This window comes from Zosterops lateralis (assembly GCF_965231275.1).
Source record: "Zosterops lateralis genome assembly, chromosome: 4".
Classification (NCBI taxonomy): Eukaryota; Metazoa; Chordata; class Aves; order Passeriformes; family Zosteropidae; genus Zosterops; species Zosterops lateralis.
In genome coordinates this window covers 48,053,389-48,080,218 of record NC_139765.1, presented here as the reverse complement: position 1 = coordinate 48,080,218, position 26,830 = coordinate 48,053,389, and the positions used below count along the sequence as shown (strand labels likewise).

Here is a 26,830-nt window from a genome sequence, read left to right as displayed (position 1 = left end):
AGGAAAAGAGTTATATGACTTAAGGGAACAGCATTAGAGCTCAAATTGGAAGTCACAAGCCACAGTGACAGATTCTGAATTATCATAACATCTATTTAAGATGGATTAATTTAATCCAATTTCTGTCTTATGGGAAGATACATATTTAGAAATAGTATTTGAAGATAATAACTGAAATTGTTCCCACTTTGTTTTGAAGAAGCTATCCTAGCAGAATTAGTTGGAAAAATATGTTGCGATAAAGACTGAATTTCCTTAATAAGCTGTGCAAAATTTATAAGAAAATATATGTTTTAAACATTAAACACGCCACAATTTTTTTTCTTTTTCTCTATCCATATGTACATAATGAAAAACTGAAAGAACTTAAGTAAAACTATGAACCTATTGAAAAAAGATTACTTACAAGTCTAAGTGCTACAGGTCCCTCAAAATAAAAGGTTCTATATGAGATTTTGGGAAGTGAATTTTTTGTTTCTTTAAAACAATCAGTGTTAAAAAGTCAGTTCTCAATATTGGTTTTTTTTTTTCTTAGTGAATAGGAAGTGAAATAGGTGCCATAGAGACCTATAAGATATTTCATGCTCTTCCTTTAAGTCATTGAAAAATTGCCAGCCTGAAAAAGAAAGGTGAGATTATATAAAAAAGAAAACACACCTAAAAACAAAAAACAAAACTGTATATTAAAGAAAAAAAATTATTGATATAAAATTGACAGAAGATATATTAGCTTTTGTTTTTTGATCCTATTCATATCTATGTACCAATGAATTATCTTTTCAAATATTTAAATAAATTCAGTGATGAAATTTCTTGCAGTGGTTATGGAATAAGTACAACCCTAAGTGAAGCATTTTAAGGAAAAATAACTTTTGGTTAACGAGGCAAATTTGGCTTAGTTCTGAGATGGAGGAATTTATAAAATTGCATGGTTGAGTGCAAGAGTGTTGGAATACAAAAGAGTACCTTCTGCTTTTTCATACTCCCTTTTATTCTGCACCACTTTTTGTTCAAGATGCTTTCTTCTCTCTCTGAGAGAATGTCTGGGTTCCCTGACAGGGAACGACTGCCCCCGGGCACTCCTGAAAGTGCTTACAAGGAATATGTGGGAGGCAGTATCCCCTTCAATCAGGGAAAACCAAAAATCTAAACACTTTGGATGGAAGCAGCTCTCCTCATGGTGAAGTAGGACAAAGCTGGACAGGTCACTTGATCAACCAATTATTCTTCCTGGTCTACTTCAGAATATGATGAAACCAGTCATTTTTGGGGGATCAGATCCATTACCTGTTGTTGCCTGGAATTTTCTTGCTTTTCAGTCTTTGAACCTTTAGAGCGAGGTTCTCACACAGCTTCATGTAAACTGTATGTATTTTTAGAATTTATCTATGTGTTTACATACTTCTCCTCTGGGAGGAGAATGTGATTGATGGTAATGGTGACCAACGAGGTCCATGAGGTGGTAATCTCTCTAGCCAATCCTTGGCTTTTGTACAAAGTGTATAGAAATTGATGGAGTCAGAAAATAAAGTGGAGCTTTCCTTGTCTGACCTGCTGTTGGCTGTTTGTCCTCTGTGTGTCACGAAACAGACACAACCTGGGCCCTGGGATACAGAGTTCACAAGCTATATGCAAAATAAGGAGAAATCTTGCCAGCTGTGATCTTTTCAACACACCCTCCTCCTGTTCCTCGATCCCTGCAAATTTTGCCTTTGAGTAAAAAGGTTTTGAATATAGGATGAGAAACAACATCTACTAGCCCAGCAGGAACATTAACAAGTCAAAATTTAGGGGCAAATGGTAGGTTTTAACTTGGAAAAAAGTAGGATAATTGGACAGTGGAGGCATTCAGTCTGTGTTGCCAGGTCTAGGTTGGTGCAGCACACCTCTGGAACTTTGACTTGGTTTCACTGAGAAAATTGACTTGAATGTGTGTGCTAAAACTGTGCAAGATAAGAAAACAAACACACAGAACTTAAATTTTTCTAACTGCAGTAGTTAGCAGGAGGGGATTAAATGAGGAAAACACTTTCTTGAAGTATATAAAATTCGAGGAATAGAGGATAAAATTAGTTGAAAACTCAGCCCATTTGAAGGGGCAATAGAGACCAATCCTCTCTGGTCTGATGACTGATGACTGCCAGGCCAGGGAAGATGCACTGAATATTTCATTAAGGTTGTGAGAATATTAACACCTAATTCTGTAACTCCTTAATCCTGGACATATAATTTGTATCAGCCAATAAATAATTGCACTGCACTCTTGAATTGGCTATATTCTGCTTGAAAAGTCTCTTTGAAAGTAAAAGATAGCTGAGAGAAGCACCAAGAGCCATTTTGCCTTGACTTGGATGTTGACTTGGGACAACAGAAGCCCATCCCTCCTCCCAGCATCCCCAACTGCAGCCCAATCCTGTCTCCACAGCAAACACCCCCACACCATGGCCATGCAGAAGGAGGTGGTGGAGACACAGTGCTACCACACTGGGCTGTGTCTGTCTTCTCCTGTCATCGCCTGCAGAGTTTTTCCTTCACCTAGTATTTCTCCAAAGATTTTTGCCATTAAAATCTTTGGGGTGTGCAAATGAAAGATTTTTAAACTGTCTGAAAATCAAAGCTGGTAGGAAAAGAGCTGAATTTCAAAGGAAGTAACATGATGAGGGTTTTAACCTCTAAAAAATATTTTTAAATATGTTTATGTGGTGCAGCTAGGGGTAAAGAGTAACAAGTAATTGTAGAGTAACCACTTGTGGCCAACTAATTGTTCTTCAGCAATAATTCTCAGTAGTACTTATTTTTAAATACAAATTATTTTTGTAAATGTATATACTATACATGTGCTCTAAGTTGCACTAGTTTCTATTAATTAAATGTAACATTATATAAATTACTGTCTGTATTTCCCTGAATAAGAGAAATTAACTATTTGATATATAAAGGTGTCTATGTCATTTTTCTTACAGATATGTTCAAGGAATAACCCATAATATGGAGAAAACCAAACTCAAGAAAAGAAAATAAAGAAGTAGGCAAAGGTATAACAGTAAATTTGTCACATTTCAGTTCATTGCAGACAATTATGTCCGTTTTTCTGCACATACCTCACGTAAAAAAGTGGAGCTTTCTCAGATGTGATGATCCAAGTTTTGCTCTTAATTACACCAGGTTCAACTTCAACTTCAGTACCTCAATCAGTTTGAATTACATGCTCCTTACTCTAGGCCCTTGGAGCAAAAAGAGCAATTTATCCCAATTCTCATTTCTCATTTCTTGCTTGGCCTCCACAACTCCGAAAGAAACACAGATAATTTTTAATATGAGGAGAGTAAACATTTTTTTAAATAGAAAACCCTTCAAATTTTTTGAGAGCATACAAATGAGACTCAGAGAGACAAAAGGCTTTTTCCTTCAAGTGAGGAAAAGTGGCAAGACAAGGAGCCATGTTCCTCACAAGGTGTTTCATGGATGGAATGATACTGACCATAGAGCCTGTTCCAGTAGCAGATAGGGAGTGCCAGGTAAAAGCATTAAGTACCTAATAAAATCCTTGAAGGAAAAGTAAAACCTCATAGTCTCTGTCAGTAGTCAGCTGAAATACAATAAAATTATTTTGAGGATAACAGTTGGATTTGGAGAAATATTTTGAGTGTATGTGTTCTATAAGGTTCTTGTTACAGTAATATTCATAATAGCTGGACAGAAGATCCTAAGGCCTTCTCCTTCCACTGTATTCACACTTTGAATTCTTGGAAAATAACTAATGTAGTGATCTGTGGGTGGGAAATATCTTGTCTGTGAACACCACCACAGAGTATGTGTGGGTTGTTACCCTGAACTCAACAGCATCAGGATTTGTTGCATTCTTTACAGAAAATATTTATATCTGCAGCCCTTTACAAGTTGGAGGGTCCAGGTGCCTGAGTCTTCTATTACATCCAACTCAAATTAAGTTGTTGTTCTGTAGGATGAAATACTCAAAACCATTCTTGTCTCAAAAGAAAAATTAGCTTGGAGAGTAAACATCATAATTTTACTTAGAAATAAATTACATGGATTTATTACCCTAATTACTGCTATCATTATTTCCAAAATTAGGAACCAAGTAAAATGTTTTCTTTATAATAGAATTAAAATTTCCTTGAGGATCAATCTTTTCCACTTTCAAAGAAAATCCTCTTGATAGAAGTACTTTATATAAAGTAGAGTATGTAAATGTTTTTCTTGATGACTTTTTTTTCCCCCTCCAAAATACCTGACAGAAGGATTGTCAATCTTTGAGCACAGCAGAATCCTCTTGTATTTTCCCAGATAGAAAATTATTCCTAGCAATTTGTTTTATCTCCATATTTCTGGAGCTTTTCTGGACCAGGTACATTGAGAATCATGCTCATAAATTAGTTTTGCTTGTTATGATTACTTGATCAAATATTGGTAGGAAAATATTAGAAAAATCTCACTAGTCAACAGAAAAAGAAACAAATATCTACTCCTACAGAAGAGCTTCCTTGGGGAATATGTGATGAGCTCTCAGACATGAGCTCACTAAAACGAGGAATAATAAGGCTTTTGAAAAAAATACTTTATTCAAAAGAGAAACTGCTGAAGTTACTAAATTATTGCTAATGTAGGAGATGATTGCAGCTCAGCTGTAGAAACCCATGTTACATCATATACACAAATAAAACACCTAGTGAAGGCAGTGCAGAGGAGTTGCTGTACTGTCAGTCTGAAGAGTTGTGAAGACAGGCGCAGACAGACCAGAGGGATGTTGAGAAGTCTCCTCAAGAGATGTGTGTCCTAGAGCATCAGAGTCTCAGGCTGAGCTACATATTCCTACAGTCTCTTGTGTACACAGGTCAGACTCCAAATCACTTAGCAAACACTGTGTATTTCAAGAATTGCCTCAGCATAGCACATCTTACTTTTTGTTCAAAACTGATAACAGTGGAAGGATTGACTTTATCTCATAGAGGCCATTAACACAACAGGTCAGTGATTTCCTGCAATGAACGGAGAGACCTATCTTTTTACACATTTACCATGCAGAGAAATAACTCGTTCTTACCACCAAAATATGAGTGGGCTCCTGACATGTTACATGGAACTGCAAAAAGGAATAATATATTTAAAGAAATCATGAATTCAAATCTGGGAAAAATAATTATGTAATTATATTGGTTATTAGATGTAGAAATTCTTAACAGTTATATACCAACTTTGCCAATGTAGCTTCAGAGCAAACAAAAATGGATTGCCATAATAGAATAAATCTTTGAGTCTTGATGAAGACTTTATAACCTTCTTTATCATAAAATTAACAAATACTCTTTAAAACTGTAACACAACTCTTCTACGGTTAAAACAAAATTAACAAATATCTATTAAAAAATATGAACTGAATTAAAATTTTATCCTGAGTTACTGTTACAAAGTCATTCAAAGTCCAATAAAATAATTATTTTGTCTCCCATTTATGATGATCCAGTGCTTTGTCCAGAACAACTTACATATATTTCATGCCTTAAGACTTACAATGCCTACGATTAAAATATGCAAAGTTGTTTAAAAACACAACTTAAATGTTTATATAGAACCTTTTTAGCCATCCTCTGCCTGTCAGAAATATAGTAGCAAAGTACTATAAGTGTGCTATTCTCTGTTAATGTATAACTCTTTTATCTCAAAAATTATAAATATGTAATAATGTTCCTCTGCTGTTCCAACAGCCAGGCTAACCCTCTGACACCACAGCCCTTTGTAGTATGCACCTGAAAAATGATAGAAAGGGAAGAAAACCCGTAGACAATTTTTCAGTCTGACCATAATTCACTTTTTGGTACTCTATTTGGTCTGCAGGTAGGTCATTCTGTCTATCTTTCTCAGCTCCAGAAAAATAGACTCAAGTTACAGCCTTTCCTTGCTTGCGTGGCTGTGCAGAGAAGTGTGACAGCATATGGTGTGGGAATAAGCAAGAGAAGTAAAGGATAAGATTGATTTTCAAAAGGCAATCTGTCTGAGACCTCCAAGACAGACAAATTGGTTTCCCCAGAGTCTGACCTCTGTGAAATGTTAAGATAAAAATGTTGGAAAGTACTGGAGCATAAATGCTCTTCTGATCTTAGGCTATATAGTCATGATCCAGACCATCTGCTGGAGCCTTACATCTATCACTTTCATTGCTTTATATATTTAAAAAAAAAAAAAAAAAAAAAAAAAAAAAAAAAAAAAAAAAAAAAGTTTCAAAGAGCCCTGAATTTTTCAGGTGTCATTGTAAAGATGGATACTAAAAATCAGTTTTATTTTCCATACTTGAAAAGCTAGTTGATAGTAAGTAATGGCCAACTGCTGAAGCATTGTATACTAAGGAGACATAGGGAGTGTCCAGTACTTGGGACAGTGACTTATATTTTATTAGCTGACTGGCAAAGCTGAGTTCTGGCCAAATCTGTGTCCTGTCTCTTTGCTGCAATGCATTGTATCAGATTTCACTGAGTCACTGTCATTTTTAAACTTCTAGTTTCAAAGTCACTAATGTTTTACTCTAGTTGCTAGCAAATGCTCTGACCTGCCTGATATTAATTCAGGAGAACAACAAAGCATTTGTGCATGGTAATTTCACATGTAAATGTTACTATAAATTATCGTATCACCAATAATTTTTTATAACATTTCAGCTCACAGGATGAAAATAGATTCAAAAGTCCAATGCATACAATATATCAGTTTACTTTCTGTAATTGTAATTTGTTTTATGGTAATATTCAAATAATTGGATTTATAGGTCACAATTTGGGACTTGGGTGCTTTGATATCATCTGACATCTCATCTGAAGGACCAAGTTCCTCACTGTATCTGTAGTAATCTTTTAGTAACCTGCAAAATGAACTTTTAAACATCTACTCAAGTAGTCTTTCTAGTTCAGAGGTAAATTTCTGATTAGCATGGATTCTGATTCCACCTAATTATATATTATATATTTTTAAAAAAATTTAGTTAAATTTCAGACTCCTTTCAATAATTATTATTAAGATGTCCCTGAATCTTTTACCCTAGTTTCCTTTGATTTTTGCTTCTCAGTTATAGTTTTGAACTGCTTAGGATAAATACAGGTCAGAAGTTTGCTAAGCTGTTGTTATACTGCAGCATTGATTGCTAGTGATAATCTCAATGGTTTTAGAGTGACTTGTAATTCATGTGGTATCTAAGTCTATTTTGATTACATGTTTGGGGACAATACAGGATAAAGGAGAAAACTAAATATGGAATGACAGTCTAAAAAACACAGTTCTGTTAAATGCAGGTCCACCAAAATGAGCATCACTTCTTCATATTCTTTGCTGTGTGTTGGAGTCTCTGTTCAGTAAACCCTTGTTGAAGAATTGTGAAAGGTTTGACAGATAAATTGCTGAGGTAATTACTTAGTTCCTTTTCATCTCACTAGCTTTTTGTCTGATAAATGAAGGCTTAAATTCTGGTTTCAACAATTCTAATCTCAGTAGCACAGTCAATTACAGTAAAATGCCTATATTTTTTTTTTTCCAGAGTCTGGCCAATTTAAGTCCTTCCTTCCAGTTGTTTATTGCTTAGGTCAAGAAATAGTATATATATGATAAATTTATCCATTCACAAATAAAAAGGAAATGAAACTTTCAGTGACAGGTGCATTTTTAGCTGATGCTGTTACAATCTACCAAATAATACCTCAATTCTGTTTTTAAGCAACAAATAAGTATAAAATAAAAGCTAAGAGAGAAAATTACTGCTTTGTATAAATATCTCACAAATAAAAATAAGGAGAGAGAGAAGAGCCTCTTCCAGGAGAAAAAAACTAACAGATAGTGTTGTCACAAGAACATATTTTTAGAAATTTAAAGAAAAAAAAAATAGTATACTTGCAAATGTAATGTTTTCTGAGCATATCATAGCATTTCTTTTGCAAGTGTAGCTTTCATAATTGCAATAGTTACAGTGTTTTAAGTTTCTAACATCACTGGTTTTGACACTATTCTGTTAGGATTTTCTTTTCCTAGCTAACAATTACAGTGTAGTTGGCATTCATTCTGTATGAACTAAGGCTACATTAAAATCTCATATAGTACAAATTTTACTGTCAGATACTGATGAATGCTGATTGTCAAACATTTCATTAAATTCAATACATATCTCATGTAGCTTGAATATAAATGCCATGTCTAAATCTAAACTTTTCAGAAGTGTTTTATAACTCTCAGTAGTGACCTTAATATCAAGTATCAGAATTCCTGCTATATAAAGGAATTAACAAATACATTATTTCCTGTAAATGTTATCTCAGTGAAAGGTTTTCCTTTCTCCATTTAGTTGCTTTGGAAATTAAAGCTCCATGAAAGCCCAGTTTAGCACATTAGCTGGTTTCCTGAAGTTCAATTATGAATTACTTTCTATCTTTGCAGGAAAGACATTCTTTATGTTAGGCAAAGCACACATTTCACTGTCAAGCTTGACATTCTTCTTTTAGCCCTTTGACATGTGAAATAGAATAGAACCCAGACTGCAGTGGGTAAGGTGCTTTTTGAAATTTCCATGAACAGAACAGGCTTATGTATTACAGTCAAAACAATCCTGTCAAATCCATATGTCTTTCTAAAGCTCAGATGTGATTGTCACAAACAAAAATTTTTAACCAATACAGAATCGTAAGGTGATACTTGGTGAGATCACTGTCAATGTTCACCTTTCCAACAGGAAACATCCCATAATCAGTTAGAAAACAGACAGTTCTGGAGACATACACTCTTTGATCCACCATATTTATTAAAAGGAAGATTCTGCCTCAATATAACTAAAAAAAAATGGGTATGCCATGTATATTTTTAATCATACATGGAGTAGTCTGTGTTAGGATTTGGGAGCAGAGAAAATAAAGAAAAAAGTGAGAGTTCTTCTCACATGCTCTTACAGCTTTAATATAAGCTAAGTATTTAAAATTTTAGACATTAATTTATTGCTCCTTTCCTAAGGGCTTTTATGCCCTTTCTGTTACCTAATTGTCTCTGTCTAATTTATTTGAGGCTAACACACTTATGTAGGGAAAAAAAATAACTCTTCCAAATTCCTCTAGCTTCTCAGAATGGTGATTTTGAACAATATTGCTGATCATTATTTGTATGCTTTTGCGGGTGGATGTTGTCTAGAAGAAACATTTTTGAACTCTTGTAGAAACTGTGTGTAGACAAAGAATGAAAAATTTTTAGAAAGTCACAATGTCCTAGTGTTACAAATGAAAATGAGGGAAACTCACATTGTAATTGCTGTCATTACACTGAAAATTTTGTGTAATTAGGCCAACCACATTCTCTGTTGTTTCTCTAAGAAGGTGGTTATTTTTCACTATTTAGTATTTTATTTCTTCATTTTCAAAGCTGCCACTGTGTCACGTAAGAAATTTAATTTCTCATTACAGTTTCAGCATTTGTACACATTAAGTGTCAGCATACACAGTTAAATTAATGTAATGTCTTTTCAGTTGGATGTGAGGGGTCTTCATTCAAATAAAGCACTATGTTAGACCAGGCTGTTGTATAATACGTGTTTTTTCACACCTGGAAGTAACATATATATATATATACAAAAGGGAGTTCTTTAGAGTGAAATCTGCTGCTGTTATACATTGTCATAATGTTCACCTGAACAAAAAATTCCCCAACATTACCACACAACCAACAACCTTTCCGTATGCTTAAATAAATAGTATGTTGAATTGGAAGTGAGGTGAGACCTTGTATTTGAAATTTCAAAGCATTCCACATTTCAGTGAGTGAATCTTTGTAAATGTAGGAAGCCTCAAGATTACTCACAAACCTCAATATATTAATGCAAAAAATGCATTGACATCAGAGTATGAAAGATATCCTTTGTTCTCTCTACCTCTGTCCTAACTTTTAAATTCTTGGACTAGATTAATCTAATGATTTTTTTAAGACGTGTATTTGTTCTTATAAAACAATATAAAATGATTCTTACAAAATAATTGGAAATCAGTGGTGTCAAATATTGCAGGTGAGTTTATGGACATACACATGAAGCAGCAGTGACAGGAAAAGAGAAATTAAATAAAATAACCATGTTAATGTTTACTCAGAAAAAAAAATTTCTCTGGGTTTGCTAATGCTTCTTAAATTAGAAGTATAGGATGCATGATAAAAATTTACAAACATATATGTGCATACTCATTCACATAGAAACTAATTCTGAAAAATGTCTACTGTTTTGGGACCAAGTTTTCTTCTCCTTTGTGTTTAATTCTGTTTTCATATTTCAGTTTTTTGAAAGGTTTAGTTTTTATTTTAAGCAGAATATTCACTTTGTTATCTGATTGTTAGTGATGTGGCTACTTTTTAATAGTACATATTTACATGAGATACATGGAAAGAGTTTCACTCCAAAAAATTCCATTAATACAAATTATAATAGTATCAGAGCTTTGTATTTGTCATATTTTAAGTCCAGAAGAGAAAAATAGAAAATTTTGTTACATAAAATTTGCGAGCTAGTTTAATGCAATGGAGGTAGCCATGAAAGGCCTAAATGAATTTAAATATAGAAGTATTTCAATTTTCAATGACACCAGTAGAACTTGTCAATTCCTTGCTGTCATTTTTCATTGACATGTGGACAGGTCGAAGTTGTACCAAAGGTTTCTCCTAAAATGGAACAAGTAAAAATGCCACCCTGATATCTCTCATTCTCTGTATAAGCAGAAAGTTACCTTCCTTTTGTTGCTGCTTGCACCTGAGATCAGGACAAAGTACCAGAACAGAGAAGGAGAACTGAGAGCAGGGAGAGAAATCTCAAAGATCTGAAATCATTCTGGAAAGTTTTCAAAACTGCTGCATTTCAGGGTTTTAGGTTTGAAATCATTACACATGTTTATAACTACATAGTACTTTGTTTCAAAGGCTGTTTCACAGCCAGGTCTTACAGGAGTTTTTTTTTTTACCTCTTGCTAGTGCCATAGCATTATCTAGAAGATTCTCACACTTGCAAACTTGACTGCTGTTTTGGTGAAAAACATTAAGCCTACTCAGAGGCTTTTGCAGTCTGTGAGACTTAATTACAGATTTCCAGTTCTTAACTATGTTGGACGTTTTGTCTGAGAACAAATTTTATACTAAGATCTATATTTTCAGTGTCCAGAACTCTTTTTACTTGGTGAAACCTGATTTTGAAAGTTATAAGAAGAAATAGTGTTAGTCCATTTTAGGCTGGTAAAAAGTTACTATTTGGGTTCTGAAAATTATTTCAGTGTTTATAAAATTGGGGGCAGAGGGAGGGAAGAAGAAAAATAATCATTCTGATACCACACTAGAATTCTATGGATTTATGAGTGAAAAAAATTAGTTCTTGAGCTTCAAGGTAATCAGACAAAAAAAAGGGTTTCTGTCTCCATATATATATCTTCAATGATCGCTGAAACTGAGAGTCCTCCCTCTAGATTATTTTCCTGTGAGTTACATGTAAATTCTTGATCAGACTGCACTGTTTTCCTGGTCTTTTGTGGTAGATCCTCTTGGCATACTCCTGGGCTCAATAACTACAAACAGTTAACTAAAGAGGGGAGTGAGATACTCCAGAAGTTTGACGTGGGTACGTTTCTGGAGCTGGAGGGGAGCAGTACCTCTGCTCTGTGACACAGCCCTGCAATTCTACCCCCTCTGACTGTGCTGTGTGTGTTCCTGCTCAAACAGCACCTGCACAGAGACGGCTGTCCAAAAACACTGAGGAGCTTTGTACTGTGTGAAAATATGCCAACCTACTGTTTCAGAGAGGTTTGATCCAGCCCTGAAACATTACCTCATAAACTGTACATTTTAAATAGAGCACCGAAAATGCAGGGGAAAATTAATGTTTTGTTTCTTCTGATGCAATTTAAAACAACGGTAAGATTTCGCCAACCTGAAACTTACTAGAGCTTAGAAGAAATTGAGAAGCAATTAGTTTAGTTAAAGAACCATAAAAATATGCTGAGGCTAAATGTAAAGTATTTAAATGAATGAAAGCAACACCTTTGCCACTTGAAGTCAGTATTTCACTACTCTCCAAAATTTTATTTTTGGGTCACAGTTGGCAATGTTGTCAACTTTAGGATTTTCATGAATTTCTACTTTTTGCAGGTGAGATGTGGAAATGCACTCAAGCCTACAAAGAAATTGTCTGAAAAGGATTCAGCAAAAAATGTGAACCAAAAAGGTCAGATATAGCTGGTTGGCTTTTCTGTATATTTATCTTTGAGGATCACTTTAACTGCTAAAGAACCGAAATGCTGATTAAGTAAGAGATTTCAGAAAATTACTGAAAGTCTCTAAAATGTGATTGCCCTACAGTGCCCATGCCCATTTCCAAGATAATAAATCCTTAAACACAATGAAAGTGATGCATTAGAGAGTGTCAAAATTATCATTTGTTCCAGACAAGCTGCTAGTGAGTATGCATATGTTATTAGTATGTGGTCTGGTATAATCTGTGAAAAATGACTTCGTGAGCACAGTCACAAAGGAGTCCATCCAGTAAAAAATCTAAAAATGCTTTCTTTCTCTCTTCTGTGGATGACAAGGGCAAGTTTAGAATCATTAAAAAATCCAAGAAGGAAAAGTTTTTTCATATTAGAAATAGTCCTAAGAGAAGATTCTCTTTTATTCTTAAGCAAGTTTTGCTATGCCCAAGAGCATTGTATGAAAAATATTGAACATGTAACCAAATTAACCCCAAATTTAATGTTATTCATAATAACAAATAATATAATAATATAACAATTACAATATCCAGTGCTGGATCAGAAAGCACAGACTTGTTTAGTAGTGGATTAAATATCTTACATTTATTACATTTACAGAAATATAAATATTATTACAATCCTTTTGTTATAATTCCACCCCTTTCTTATAGAGAAAGACATAGTTAATGGAAACGTAAAGCAATGGCTCAACTTAGTAGGACATTCAGTTAGAAAAAATGTTTCTTTTGCAAGATCATCTAATTTTACAAGTCTGCTAGGGGAAAAAGAGGGAGATAAAATGTTTAATGAGAGACTTGGGCAAAACCGTTATTGTGAATGATTTATTTTCTGAAAAGTGTGCTTTAAAGAGTACCAAAACTAATAGAAAATTAGAAGATTTGATAGGTTCAAAAGAGAAAGATCAAAAATTGTTGAAAATTGAAAAATTTTCAAATTGAACCATTTAAGTATAGTTTGTTTTGAATTTAGCCAAATACATTAAAAAGATTACACAGGCAAAAAAAGTCAAAACTTTCCTTTGGACTGAATTAAGCACTTAATTGAAACATTTTTTATTTCCTGCCAGTGAGATAAAACCCATTTTCTGTTTCAAATTGACCAGAAATTCACTTTCTCATATTATTTATTATTTTAAATATAGATATTTAAATATAATTCCCCCCCCCCCCCCCATTCTTTTCACAAGAAAAATCACTTTGCCTGAGCTGATGATGCTGAACTCTTTAGATCTACTGTGTCCACTCTTGCAGCAGCACATTTAAGGCTGTTGACCCATGAGGAGGGGTTACATCAGAGATGAGTGAAAAACTGGATTGACCCCAATTTAGATTCTGCTGGGCTTGTTGGCACAGTTCTGTGTGTTAACATCACGGCACTAAATGTCAAGGGAAAAGGAGGGAGGAAGAACCATTTTGGGGGAGACCAAAGCAGCAGCACACACCTGCAGCAAGCAAGGAGGTCGCAGGGATGAAGGGAGCAGCATCCAGCACCTGAGCCAGAGGTGCAACACAAGGCAGGCAGCAGAGAGACTGGCTCTGAAAAGCTTGGGAGATGCTGATCTGCAAGAAGCAGCTGGAGGTGAGATAACAGCTGCTCCGTGGCAGAGGGCAGATATCCATCAAAACTAACAAGTTACAGAACTAATTAAATTCCCAGTTGCTTTTAGGCAAATGAGTAACACCATTAATTAGGATGACCTTTTTCCCATCTCCACTGGTCAGAGGGCACTAGCTTTTTGTTTTGCTTTCAGACTGCACTGTTAGAAACTATCTCTGCTATCTCAGGAGGAAAAGAAATGGTTTCAGAAAAGGAGGCCGTGTCTAATGTGATAAACCATAAATATTTGGAGAGTGTTCAGAACTTCCTATGTAGAAAGGATTCTGGTCTCAGCAATTCCACATAAATCTCTCTGTGCCTTAGCATTATTATTTTAAAAAACAACCAATGAAACCCCCCCTCCCCCCCACAAACCACAACTAAAAATTAAAGGTGAATGGGAGAAATTAGGAGGATTGCTTTCTATTTAATTTTGAGTTCCTGTTTTCCACGTGGGCAAACAATGACAGCAACGAGGTCAAAATCTCACAGAGAAAAAAAAAATAACTCTTGCCTTATGGAGTTCTACTGCTATTTGGTTGCTTGAATTTGGCTCAAGGATAGGTGCATTTTTAGCTGTGTAGTAGCACAATTTCAAGAGCGCTCACTGTGGGTGTAAGCCAGCAGCCTAGTTGTTCAAGCAGTAATCTGTGAAAAGATTTGGAAGTTATTTCCTTCTAACTTCAGCTACAGGCTAACATGGAAACAAAACTCAACTCTTCAGCTCATAGCTCTGGTAAGGTCTATCAGAAGTAGTGCCCAGACCATTATTCTCAGGTTTTTGCCTACTGTGCATTTGGGTGTTTCACTGTTCCTAGTCTGAGTTAGCCATGGATATGCCTGGAAAAGGGGTTTCTGGGGAAGCAGGCATCACCAGTGGCTGGTGCCTAATCCAGAGCAGGCAGCTTGTACACTGGCTCCTAGCAGAAACTTTCGTGTTGTGCATGAAAGGAGGTATCCAATCAGTTTTGACAGGTACTTCAGCAGTTGGATGGTGCTAGAAAAGAAAAAGCTTTTTTGATGCTTTGATTGCTCCCATGGATGCAGAAACTTCAATTCTTCCCAGTTTTGGTTGGGTTGACACAATTTATGTCTTCATCTGAGCCCTTACTCTAACCAAAGCATTGAGGTAGGTTCTGATCAAGTTTTTTTAAACCATTGTAGAACTTGTACTAAAATACTGTACATTTTGGGGGTTTTTTCCTTTTTGAGCTGAGGGCTCTCAAGAATTAATTTCCAAACTTTTTTATTAATTTTCTAATGTATTTTGTTTTGGACTAAACTAGGAACTTGCCTATGACCCACTCAGGGGATACACTCTGTATCCATGTATACCAAACTGCATTTAAATATTTAATGCTGTGCAATAGCATAAATGTGATAATGTCTTTCCCTCAGAGGTTTATTCCATAAAAATTAACAAATAAAACTAATCTATGCAGGATACTTTTTTTCCTATGCCAGAAATGTCCAAAATGGTTTTAATGATGACATTTTACATTTCAGTCTAGTCATCTATAGCTGCTTTCTGTTCTGACAACACATGATTTATTTTTCATAGATAATACTAATACATCCATTAAGTTTGTACAGAATTTAAATATCTGTAATTGGCATAAACCATGCTGAAACTTATCTGATATTCTCTTTGGAGTTGATGACTGTGTATTATCCATGAATTTAGTCAGTTTCTTAATTTATCTTAATTTCTTGAGCTCCATCATGTGTGCACTTTACAAGTCACCTATAGACTGTCAGCCCTTAAAAAGCTCTTTTGTTCATGATCAGTCACAACATGGTGATATAGCAGAACCACAGGTTTAGAACAGAGGCACCACACTTCAGGGACTTCCTGACTCCTGAAATTAATTTATTTTTCTTCCCCTGAATATTAAACAGTTTGAATTTAGTGCATTATGTGCATGCCACAAATCTCATCTTCTGTGGTGGGCCTGAAAGACAGGATTTTGAGAATTATGTAACATACTTTTATTTATTATTATCTCTCTTGCTGAGCTATTTTAAGATTATTAATTCATTTCTAAGTAGAGTTCAGAAATCTTTGTGTATACTGCAATTTGAAAAGATGGCAGAGTATCTTAGGAGCACAAGAGAATTTGCAAATATTAGGAGCTTGTAGAAACTAAAGATATGAAACCAATTCATCTTATAGCCACTTTAATTCTATAAAAATAAGCAGATGGATTCAGTTTAGGTGAAAGTGTAAGCCAAATTCAGTTTCTGTTAAAAACAAAATGCAATTTAATTACTTATTCTAGCTGATCTGCCAGTTTATCTTCATGATGCGTAGATATTGGAGATGCCAAGAAATTATATCATATCAATGTCAGTGTGAAGCTATTTAGATCTACCTTGTGCTTTGGTTGCAGTACAGGATACAAAAATATAGCCTGCTCAAGATTTGATGAGTAACACCTTTATTATGCCCATTGACTAGCACTAAATTAGAGCACAACACCCCTGGCAGTACACATGACAGCTGCATGAACATAAGATGAATTCCCTTCATCAGTATATTACAATTAATGGCATGTGAATTCATAATGATCAACCACTTGTCATGCCCAAGATATTTATCAGCTATTTAGAACACAAAATTTAGTTCATCGAGGTACCCTTGGAATGAGTTGCAATTTTTAATAGGCTGGTAAGCAGCAGTTAGAAGAAGAGGTGACAAAGTCATTGTCAAATATATATTTGTCATCTTATTTGACACTTCCACAATGGCAAAGGTTTGACAAATACATTAAAATTGGTGTTTGAGATGTTTAGGGATCCTGGGAAACTCCAGTGTCTTTTTTCACTGCCGACACTTGTCCCTCATGACCCATTCATTCAGTCAGGCCAAAGGACCAAGCTCAGTCTTTCTCTTGGCTTTATAAATAGGGTTTGGAGGCCTGACTGTATTTTTTACTCATATTGCTATGCTTCAAAATGCATAGATCTAAGAATTCTGTAACATCTGTTCTGATGGCAGCTGAGGATGTTAATAACAGCTACCCAAAAGACACCTCTTTGGAGAAGAGAACTTTTTGCCTTTTAACTAAGAAATATTTTTTAGATCTACACTAACAAGGGAGGATCCACATTGCTAAGAACTTAACAGATGTCACCTAATCCTTGTCTAAAAGGCCATATACAGTGCGCAGCATCTAGGATTACCCCTGAGGAGCTAAGTCAAGAGTGTGCTCCATTTACCCTCACAGGCCAACAAGCCCTGTCATCTTAGTTTAGGTGGAGAAAAAAAACCCAGACTCATGTCCAAACAGGAGTCTATCAGTAGCATGAATTGTGGCAATAACAGAAAAAAGAAGATAACTCAGGTCTGGTAGGGCCTGCTGAACCATTTTCCCAACTGACTTGCAGTCTAGAAGTAATTCTCATTTCCCAGTGGTATTTTTGACACATATTTTCTGACGGCTTTATTTTATCAACCAGAATTACAAGGTATTTAAAATGGGAGCGTATATACTTTTGGAAACAAAAACCTTGTTTCATCTGAGTTGCATTTTGTTTTATTCAGTTCTACTAATTGTACCATCCACATGTGCATTGACCAAGGCAAGTCACTGGCTTTTAATGTGTTTGGGATTAGGCAAGCACAGTAAGAAATAGATTAACTTCCAAAAACTGTGAAGGCTAACCCTCTATTCAAATTGAAATTTTCTGTAATGTGCAGAAAACTTAAAGGCTTGGAATGAACCTTTCTACATCCTTGAGGGAGTGCTGAGAGCACCTTCTGTAAGCAGAGCAGTCAAAGCCAGGAGAATGAAGAGATGTCTGAAAGACAGGTTAACTTCCTTAGAGCAAATTGTTCTTGCTCATTTTCCACTTAAAGGAGTGATGTTGAATAGAGGATTTAGCAAGAAAGATGAGAAAACTTAATCCAATCACAAAGCAATGATGACTGAATATTGTTCTGCATTGTCTTTCCATTTATTAATGGCTTCTTCCAGCCTGATATCTAATAAAAAAATCTTCATTTCTACATTGAAAACTATATTTAAAATCATTTTAGTGTTTTCCAGTTTGTAATATTTAATCTCTTTAATGCAGCAATAATAAGAAAGAAAAATTTGAACTCCCACACAAGTAAACTTTAAAAAAAGCAAAGAATGATGAAAATTACAGATGTTTGCTCACCTTGCATAAAATTGCTGCTCCCGAATGATATGGAATGATCTCATTCCAATCAACCTAATCTTGTTTAAAACTTCGGCACCTATTTGTATTTCTATTTGATTAGCTGTGGCTTATCCAAGTGCTTTGATTTGCATCGAACTTGTTCCATTTCATCCTTTAATGGATTTGTGTATTGTGCTTGTGTTATGTAAGATTCTGCCAGGCATTTTTTCATATTAAATACTCTGAATTCTTTTTTATGCACCCTCAGAGATATGATACTTTCAAAGACTCAAGGATGTATTCAGAGATTGGTTTCAAGAGCACCTTTTTCACAAATACGCAAAAGAATGAAATCTTAAAATGACTCTGCTAAAATCTTTCAGGCTGTCACTTAATATGCCACTAGGGAGAATATCATGGCTCTAAAGACCATAAATAAACTTTTATTTCTTCTTCAGGAGTAATAATTGCCTTGTTTAGAATTGAAGGAAGTGGCAGGAAATCAGCCAGTAATTTCTCACAAAGGAACACTCACTTGAATGCAATCAAGCTTAGAAAACAAAGAGGTTGTGAAATATTCACACTTGTGGCAGCACTGCATGTGACTGTACAAGCAATCCCATTTCAGGTATAAAAATGATAAAGTGAATCATGCTTTAGGTCTCCTTAAAATATTGCTGTTGCAGTTGTCATTGTTTTGATGGCTCAAAAACAGACTGACTTCTTTCTGAATCTTTGATCTTTGTCATGCAATGAATGACACTGCCTACCAAGAATATCTCATTTATTGCTGTGTATGGCTAAAGTTCTTGGTAAGTTTGAGGTTAATAAAAGTAACACTCTGGCATTCTATCATTACTGTTCTCCAGGGCTTATCCTCTAAACTTCCATTTGTGTATTATTCCTCAACTTTCCATGTAATGCTAGAAATTGCATTGAAAGCTATTGAATTGGATTTCAATTAAGCAAGCAGTATCAACAAATACTAAACTGACATCTGGAAAGGTTGGAAAACAGACTGGACTGGAAGATGGCAGGTTCTTATTTTTTGCCTTTGCTTAGCAATACTTGATGGAGCACTTTACACTTTAAAAGCTGTTTCTCTGGGAACTGAAAACCATAGTAGGTGGCAGATGTTGGTTTGGTTCTGGTTAAGAGGATCATTGTTACTGGTAGGGCTTCCTTCAAACATAAATGAGGAGCATTTCTATTTTTATAAAACTACTAAAAGACAAATGAAAAAGAAATACGTAGAGCAGGTGAATGCGAAGGGCTAATGATGATTTCAACATCCTTTTCTTTTAGAAATTTGAAATCAACGTTCTTCCAAAGTGACTGAGGAGATAAATCCATGTCACCACAGACTCTATATTACATATATTATATTCCTTATTTTATTACATCACATATAATATATGTTATCAATTATATAGTGAAACTAATAATATCTATAATTTTCTAATGGTATATGGTACTAGATATAAATATATATTCTATTCCATGTTATTTATATTATAAAATAAGATATTTAATGTAATATAAACTGCAGACTGTGACAGTAGCTGGGATCTGAAGAGATTCTTGAGGACTAGCCTATTGTATTTAAGTTGGATGACGACAAAATGCTGATATTTAGGACTATTTCTTTCACACCAAAATTTCAGTAAGCTGCTGGTGTCGGGCTCTTCTGACCTGCAAGTGAAAAATTTTAATTTGATGGTTTAAATATTGGGTTTCCAAACCTTCTCTCCCAGGTGTGAGGATGCTAACTTAGAAACCTCTCTATGGGCTAAGAAATTTGTGACTAATTTGCTGCAAGTGTTCTTTCAGAAATGAATGCACTGGATCTACTCTATTTTAGGAGCTCAGTACCATGCTTCAAAAGGCTCTTTAACATAAGTCTGTCTTGTCAGAATTTATAACTCATGTTCCCTGGTCAGTGCCAAAAGAAAAAAAATCCTCAGTGCTGCAGTACCAGGATTTGGAAGAATTTCCTGTCAATCTGTGCTTCCAGGACAGGTACAAAACTTAATACTATGAGAGAAAGGGAGGGCAGGAGGATGTGAAGACCATATCAGGAAAAAAATTCACAGTGGATGTTGTTGGATGATACACCTGTGTCAAAAGTGAAATAAAAGGCAGAATATCAGAATACAATATCTCTGTTTTCAAGTGGTATTAATGTGCAAATATTAAATGTACTAATATAAATAAATTGGTAAAAATATGGTAGTTATCACATAGTAAAATAAATCTTCATCAAGAAGCCTTGTCAGTACGTTAAGTCAAGACACTATGCACAGACCTAAATCCAATAGAATGCATGTTTTTACATCACCTGGGCAAATGGGAGGCTAATAGGTCAAAAGAGGGTAAAGCTACAGAGACATCCAGCTCCTAGGAGGTAATTTTTCCTTCCTGCCAGTAATTTTGCAGTATTGTGTAATTCTTTGCTCTAACTTCAGTCTCATACTGCCATATAGTCACTTTTCTCACATCTGGTAGAAGCTTTGGCTTCATGCACATGCAAAAAAAACCCAACAACTTTTTATATTTGTGGCTAAAAAGAAGTATTTTTGCCCAAAAGAATCAGAAATCCACTTTACTGTGGAATACAAAAATAGATATCTACAACACCTCTGCCACAAGAAAAGAAATGGTTTTGCAGATATATCTAAATTGTTGCTTTATCTCCTCAAGTTTTCAAATTAGGTAAATTTTCATATTTATTGGGATCAGTAATATTGATACTAAATACTTTATTGCTTGATATATATACACAATTCACAGGAAATAGACTAGAAAATTAAATAATCAAACTAATATTGGGGAATCCTCCTTTTCTTTATCTGAGTCAGCTTTGGAAGGTTCAACTGAAAAACCAGTCTCTTTTTATTTTATTTCTAATTTAAATTTATAACCTGATCCTATTCAAATTTTTAAAAATAGGCATATGGAAATTTCCAGGTGAAATAATCTTAATATCAAATATTTTTTTTTTCTAATGAAAATCTCTGTTTCTTTAATTTTTACTGTCTAAATGAAAAATTGTTCCTATACAGTGGCTAATATTGAAGTTTTATGCAGTGAGAAATGACCTTCAGTAGTGTAGGCAGGAAACAGCAAACCCACCCACACAACCAGGCACACAGGCATTCACTCAGCTATAAAAACATGACCTAGCTTCACTTTGATTCCAGCACCACACCAGGGAACCCAGGTTTTCTTCTGGCAGGAGACAGACTCACTCTGTGCAATGTCTCTCTAAAGGAATTATTTTTGCAGTATGGAATTTTTAAGGGTAATTCCAGAATGTAAGCATGCAACAGACTATGAAATAAAATATAAAAACAAGCAAAGAACAAGGGTATCCAAGATGAAAAAAATAAAATATACAAATATTGAAATGAATTATAATTCTGAAGTCAACAGATTTATGGTCATTTCAATTACAGAAGTTTTGTAGTATTTTAAATGAACAACTATTTTATTTACTGATACAATTGGGCTATTAAAAATTCATGAAAAAATTATTATTTTTACATCAATTAATTGAAATGATAAATGATGATGGGTTCAAAATTATCAGTACAAGACAAATGTATTTTTAATGTGTGCTATAAAACACAAACTTCGTGTGTCAGTGATCCTTGTTTACTGAAGCATTATTAATAACCACTTTGCTCATGCTTGATGTGAATAAGAACTACATGTATCAATCACACACAGACGTATTCAGAGGTGGTGCTACTCCAAATTGTTGTGCAGTCATTATACTACAGCCTCTCTTTCTGTGCTGTCTGTGATGAGAAATGGAGAAGCCATAAATAAGATCATCTCTCAGCAGCCCACATGTTCTTCTTTTGGGAATATCTGAGCTATACTAAGCTAAACTGGATTTCGTTGGTGTAAAATATCACCTTTAGTTAGGTCTCTATAAACAATTATCAGCTAGCAGCACCTGCATAACTTCTTTAGATTTGTGAGTTGTAAAAATACTTAGATTGCAAGAAATCTCTTTTAGACAACAAAATGGCTTGAAGGGTGTAGCACTGAAACTATTCAGCCATTCTGTTTTGTTATTTAATTCTTCTACTCTCCAAGCAGAGACAACAGAAATGCATACAGAGTGTAAGGACAAGCTGACACTGTTCCTTAAAACCACAAAACTGCACTGAAGGCATGAATATGGAGGATATAAAAAGGGCTGAGTCCCAAAGGAAATCTCAGGGAAGTTCTGGCTAGTTGAATGATGCAATAATTTTAATAATCACAGGTGTAAAACTGTATTAAAGTGTGCTGTTCATTACATGAAAGCACACAAGTCCTGGGCCCTGCCCTTTGTTCATCTGTCTAAAACCAACTACAATCTCTCTTTGCTTTGATTCAAATCCATCTCTGAACTATGCCATACATTAAAAGTATGACTGAAAAGCACATTCTGTGTTAGAGCTTGCAGTTGAGAAAAATACTAGATTCTCAATTTTATAATTTTTAATGAAGAAGGTTCCAGTTTGGAGGAGTTAAATGCTTACTCTCTGCTTGGCAGACAGCTCAGGAAAGACCTCCACTTTCCTGGCCACTAATGCTTCTCACAGAGAGTTCAGCGTCCAACCGAGCAGGCTAATCAGATGCTTTTTTCAGCCAGTTCTGATAATGGAAGGGAATATATTCATCATCAATCTTAGACTTACACAGATGTTCATTTTTCCAGAAGAGACAAGTAAAAAGCCAAATGATCTTGTAATCAGTGAAGGTTTCTATCATTGGACAAAAGGTAAAATACTATAAAAAGTTGTTTGAGGACTGCTCTAACTTTAGTCAGCTGTCTGATCCCTTGTGCTCTTGTGAAAATTTTCTGAAAATCCATACTCTTTTCCTCTGACTGCTCTCTTTGTCAGCCTCAAGGATGGGGATATTGCAGGACAGGTTGCATTGACCCTGTGTGATTTGAGGATTCCTTTACATACTTATATTTGCATGTAGGTCTTGTATTGTGATTTAAATTACTGTGTTCTTCAAGTGATTTAGGTTAAAAAAGGAGTGTCTTTGCATGAGTTTTCACTGCACTTAGAGTTTGCTTAAAAGCTGCTTAAGAATATTCTGTAGGAGTTTAGGGGAAAAAAAGTAAATTCGTATTTATAATTAAGAAGGACATTGGGTTACTTTCTGCAAGTCTACATTGATATTCAATAATACAGATTATGTTAGAATAAAAAGTATTGATTTGAGCATTGATTTTTTTTTTAATTTCCTATTGACTACTAACCACACTTCTGGTTTTCATTTTTTATATTTGCTAGGTCTGTACTTGCAGATGTTTAGACAGATGCTGTTGTCAAGGAATATGCAGTCACATATCTGCAGCTCTGTACTGTTAGTTTACGCTATAAAGATATTAATGTGATATATTGGGTAGATATGGATTGTTTATAATAACAGTTTGATTGTGAAAAGTTGTTCACTGCTTTTAGTTCATTAATGTTACCATCAATTAAATCTTAGGACTTCACTTAGAATATGTTCCTTTGGTTCTAGCAGGTATCATGCTTAAAATTTAATTAACATGACATGTATGGTGTGCTGTGAGGACTCAAGATAAAGATTATAGGATATCCTCTATGCCTCTGCTGTTGATTTAGGGAGATATTCCACCTTGGGGACTCTGAATTCCATGATTTTTAGGGGCCAAGGAGCCAAGATGGGGCCAGTATCTTTTCTGGTTTTGAATATTCACCCTTTTCCTACTGTGGCTTTTTATATTTCTTGTTTTCTTTGAACAACCTGTCCCAGTCTGGACATTTAGACAACACAGTGTTGTCATTAATGAGAAACAGTGCACAGACGTCATGGTTTTAAGGGGTTTTAATTATCATTAAAAAAATAAACGTGGTTTGAGAAAGGCCTTACATGTATTCAAGAGGAATAAAACAAAATAAATTTCAGGCACCTACATCTTCTCAATGGCTTCCAAGTGCTTCAAACCAGTTCTGAAACAAGGAGCCTTATGACCCTTTTTTCTCACACAGTATTGCCTTTAATAATGAGCAATTTTAATCTCCATTCCTTCTTTGATTCCTTCTTTGATGATGTAGATTCTAAAAATGTTTCCTCATACTGAAAGGTGATTCAGCTATTTCTACATATTTTTTGATAAAATGTGTATCTTTCTGTATTCAGTGAAACAAATTTGAAAAAAAAATTATTAGATATCAGTACCAGATTATTAAGCCTCTCAGGCTTGTAATTTGCTACTGTTAGCAAAAAAAAAAAAAAAAAAAAAAAAAAAGATTCAGTACCAATCTGGGGCCATTATTTGCCCTTTTGCTCTCATACAACCACAGTGATGTCCTGAGACTCCTAACTCTATCCTAACAGTATCGTGCTTTTCTGAGATGCCTGATTCCCATTTTGTAAATAAAGCCAAGTGTCTCAGAACACAAATGAGTACTTAACTCTGAAGGTCTTAAAATTTTACTATTAGATTTACCTATTAGAGTCGTAACTTGTTGTTCTCAGAGGTAGCATATACCTATGTTCCAAGCAGGAACTGTTAGAAGAAAACCCAAGAGTAACCTAATGAGACTCAGCCCATTATGGGATGAGGATGGTCACAAAGAGGGACATGGTCAAGGCAGAAGTGTTGAACATGTTCTTCACCTCAATCTTCAACATCGATGATGGACCAAGAGTGTCTCAGTGCCCTCAGCTGGAGGACCATGGCTATGAGAATTATCAGCTCTCAGTTGACCCTGAAATTGTGCAGGATCTGGTCTTCCAGCTGGAACTCTACTAATCTATGGGGCCTGATGGGATTTCAATGCTGATTTCATTGTAAAACTTTAAAAGATTTTTAAGCAGTCTAGGGAATTCAAAGAAGTCCCAGCTGACTGGAAACTGGTAAACATTGTCCTGATTTTCAAGAAGAACCCTGGGCTGCAGGCCTGTCAGTCTCACTTCAGTCTGGCAAAGTTACGGAGAAGATTATTCTGGGAGGTATTGAAGAACACCTGAATGACAACACAGTCATTGGTCACAGCCGGCACAGCTTCATGAGAGGAAAGTCCTGCTTATCAAACCTGATTTCCTTTTGTTATGGGGAATGTCTGTATAAAATAATTTGTGCTGGGAATTAAGAAATATAAAAATAAGGAATCACAAGCAGCTACAGGGAAAGTTGATTTACATCTGTAAGGGGACAGGTGGCTCTGAGGAGGATCCACAGAATTTGCAACAGAAAAGGAGGTGCAGCTACGGATATGGGCAATCAAAGGTGATCAATCCAGGTTACACCTCGATGATTGAGATCAGATGTGCATCAACGACAGGACGCCCAAGATTGTCAAGACTGATCATATCAATATTGGCTTCTCAGAAACTTCATCAACTCCTTGTCCCAAACCGGAAGGGTATCCAGGAGAATAGAAGTCCCAAAAGAAGACACATGAATATGTGATTTAAGCCAAAGTGACAAAGAAATCCTGTCTGAGGGAAAAAAGGGTATAAAAACTGACTCATGGTGGCAGGATTTTTGAACGAGGGGAGATAGGTGTGATAGAAGCCTGTCCTGTGTTCACCCAGTGCCGATGCTGGGATTGGGGCTGTCCTTTTATTGTGGCTTTCTGAGTTCACTGTTACACAATAATAAATTTTATTTTTATTTTTCACATCCAGCTGTTTCATTTATTACACTTTTATGACAAGGTAACCCACCCAAGCTGACCAAGGAAAGCCAGTGGATGCAATCCCTATGGATATCAGTAAAGATTTTGATCCTGTCTGTCACAGGATCCTTCTGGACAAAATGTCCAGCACTCAGCTGGATAAACACTTTATGTGATGGGTGAGCAACTGGCTCATGAGTCAGGCACAAAGAGTTACAGTGAATGGGGTGACATCAGACTGCTGACCTGTCAGAGTGGGGTTCCACAGGGCTCCATCCTTGGCCCTCTGCTCTTCATCATCTTCAGAAATTACTTGGAAGCAGGACAGGAAGGGATGCTGAGCAAGTTTGCAGACAATACGAAACTGGGAGGAGCTATGGACTCAAGGGCAGGGAGGCCCTGCAGAGAGACCCTGACAACACAGAGAATAGGGCAGTCACCAACCACATGAAATTCAACATCAGAAAGTGCAGATTCTGCACCTGGGATGGGGCAGCTCTGGATATACAGACAGACTGGGGAATGAGATGCTGGAAAGTTGCAACACAGAAAAAGATCTGAGAATCCTGATCGATGGCAAGTTGAATATGAGTCAGCAGTGCCCCGGCAGCCAGGAGGGCCAAGTCTGTCCTGGGAGGCATCAGGCACAGCATCACAGCTGGGCAAGGGACGGGATGGTCCCACTCTGCTCTGAGCTCGAGCAGCCTCATCTTGAGTGCTGGGGGCAGTTTTGGGTGCCATAATATAAGAAAGGTATGGGAGAGTGTCCACAGGAGAGAGGCAAAGATGGTGAAGGGTCTTGAGGTGAAGCCTTTTGAGGAGTGGCTGAGGTCACTTGGTCTGTTCAGCCTGGAGGAGACTGAGGGGAGACCTCATTGCAGTTACAACTTCCTTGTGAGGGGAAAAGGAAGGGCAGGCACGGATCTCTTCTTTGTGATGACAGTGACAGGACCTGAGGGAATGACCTGAAGTTGTGTAATGGGAGGTTTAGGTTCAGTATAAAAAAAAGATTTTTCACTCAGAGGGTGGTTGGGCACTGGAATGGGCTCCCCAGGGAAATGGTCACAGATAACACCAAGCCTGACAGAGTTCAAGAAGCTCTCAGGCACATGGTGTGACTGTTGAGGTTGGTGCTCTGCAGGGCTGATG

The 26,830-nt window shown here is 35.8% G+C and overlaps 1 long non-coding RNA gene across 1 annotated transcript; it reads left to right on the top strand.

The window, feature by feature from the left end:
- Positions 1–1,114: 1,114 nt before the first annotated feature.
- On the top strand, positions 1,115–25,676 carry LOC310908917. The gene is made up of 4 exons (XR_014589974.1): positions 1,115–1,204; positions 2,964–3,035; positions 12,154–12,229; positions 24,565–25,676. It is a non-coding gene; the product is annotated as an uncharacterized lncRNA (long non-coding RNA).
- Positions 25,677–26,830: the final 1,154 nt, after the last annotated feature.